Raw genomic sequence first — 2,842 nt, 5'->3', positions numbered from 1 at the left:
ACCAACAATACTTAAAATATCTATTGATTCTCAATCCAAATATTCAAACCAAACCAATTTATATTTTAATTTTAGGTTTGACATATGCTATTCAAATTTATATGTAATATATTGTTTTGTATATAGATTTTGAGAAATTTAAAGTATATAATGAATTTTAAAATTTTAAAATAATTTAAATGGGTTATCCGAACCCGAATGGAACCCGCAAAGATCCGAACCGAACCCGAACCAAAATTTAGAAATACCCGAATAGGGCTGAAATCTTTGAACCCGAAAACCCAAAACCCGAATAAACCCGAACCGAACCCGAATGGGTATCCGAACGCCCGTCCCTACTGCCGGCACGAGGAAGAACCAATGATACCATCAGGGACGGATCCAGTTACATATAAAGTGGGGCACGTGCCCCATACTAACTTTATAAATTTTTGTTTGTAACAAAATTTTGAATAAATGAATCTAGCATATTTGGTTAAATTGGGACAATAGTGTCACACCCTCTTACATGTGACCATATTTTCTCCAATCTTTTATTTTATTTATTTTGTTATGTTTACGTGTCTCATGATTTAATTTTTATTCTCATATTTTTATTTGTATCGTTTCTTGTTAAATTAGTTATGTATGTCTAATTTGTTCAGCTTTGTTTTGTTAAATAAATATCAATCTTGAATTACAAATTTTTTAATCTGTTCTCTCTATTTCTAGAAAAATAAATAGTTATGTTTTATGCATATTAAAACATATTCAATCTGATAATAATACATTATTTTATATGATTAACTATTTTAATATTTTAGACCAATTGTAATTCAAAAATACAATTATTTTTAAAAAGATTAAAATTTTCCATTATTAACTCATATAAAATGTATTGAAATGTAAAATGTATCTTCTAAAAACAAAATTTTATATATAAACTAGATATGAGCCTGTGCATTGCAACGGATATTGTTTGATGTTTTATTCAAGAAAGAACATAAAAAGAATCAATCATTTTATTATAGTTTTAAGATTGTTTTTGCATATGTTGTGTAAGATTTGTTTTAAAATTAAGAACTCGTTTTCACATAAAAGTTCCAGTTAATAATTGTATTTTATGATTATGGTGTATATGTGAATTGTGTTTTATTTTAGTATGACCAAACACATATAAAACCAATCTTCACGACATCTTAATTTTTTTTATTTTTGTTAATTAAAGAGTTTTAGTATCAGATTTGTTATAATTGTTTTTAAAAAATTACAATTAAATAAGTTCTTAAAATTTTATTTTCGTTCGGAATTTTCTTTAAAAATAAAATCTTCTATTTTATAAATGTCTATTTCACTTAAAAAAAAAAAGATACTATCAAATACTCTTTCACATTTTTTTGTTTATCATTTTAGAAAAGGAAAATAATATTTTTGTAGCTGGCTTTCAGAAAAGAAAAATTACTATCATATGTTCTATTACAATATTCTTTTGTTTAGAATTTCATTAAAATTAAATTACTTACAAATAATTATTTTTAGTTACTATAATAAAAATTTTACATTTTGTATCACTACTATTTTTACCCTTCTTTTGTTAATTAAACAATTTTTAGTATCATGTTCATCATCAAATTCTCACTTAAAAAATATTATCAAATAAATTTTTACAATTCTGTTTTGGTTAGGACAAAAAAAAAATGCAACTATCTGTTGTTTAGGATTTTGTTTTTAAAAAGGAAAACAACTATCAAATATTATTTTACTTTGTTTTAGGATTTTAGAAATGGAAGTATTACAATTATATTTTTTTCTAGGATTTATAAAAAATATTAATATCAATAATTATTTCCAGTTAATATTAACTATTTTTAAAAAATACTATTTTCAAAATTCGGATTTGTTTTAAAAAAAATCTTATTTAGTTAGGATTAAAAAAAGAAAAAATATATTTTACAAGTCTCTTTTAGTTAGAATTTTAGAAAATAAGTTATTTTCACATAATGACAGGTTTTTATTGACACATTCACAATCTAATTTTTTTTATTGACATATGACACAATCATATTGGGTGAAATATTTGAAGTTATTTTGAATTTATATTTTTTAACAGAAAATTAACTATTAAAAAGGAAGTTAGTTGTTTATTAAAAAATATAAGATTACTTATATATTTTTATTTTATTTAAACTCAAAAAGGAAAATTCCTTATCTGATAATTATTTTTATTTAAAACTTTTTTGTTTTTGTAGGATTCTATAATTCGTTTTTGTTTACAATTTCCAGACAACTAAATGATTTTAATACAAAATTTTCTGTTTAATTAATTATATATTTTGTAGATTGGAAATATTTGTAGCTATTTTGGTTTATAATTTTCTAACATAAAATTATCTATTAAATAGGAAATTTAGTTATAATAAAATAATATAAGGACTTGTACAACTGTATTTTGTTTAGGTTTCAAAAAGGAATATTACTTATTTTAAAGTTAGTCTTTCTTTAAGATTTTTATTAAATAATTTATTTTATTTGTAGGAATTTATAATTCGTTCTTGTTATAGATTTATTTAAAAAGTTAATATTTTTGTTTTATAATTATCTTCTTTAGTATCTTTTAAAATGAAAATTATATATATATATATATATATATTGTTTTGAAAAACCTACTTTCATATAGCTTCTTACAATTAGTTTTTGTTGAGGAGCTTAAAATTGAAAACTACTATTACATATTTTTGAATAATATAATTATAAAGTTATGATAAAAAACACATGTCAAATCTTAAAATATATATTATCATGTATCACAGCCATGTTAATTAGAAACTTTTAAGCGATTGTGTGATAATAATAATTTTTCATT

This window comes from Brassica oleracea, chromosome C5, assembly GCF_000695525.1.
Source record: "Brassica oleracea var. oleracea cultivar TO1000 chromosome C5, BOL, whole genome shotgun sequence".
Classification (NCBI taxonomy): Eukaryota; Viridiplantae; Streptophyta; class Magnoliopsida; order Brassicales; family Brassicaceae; genus Brassica; species Brassica oleracea.
Note: the sequence above shows the minus strand (reverse complement) of the source record.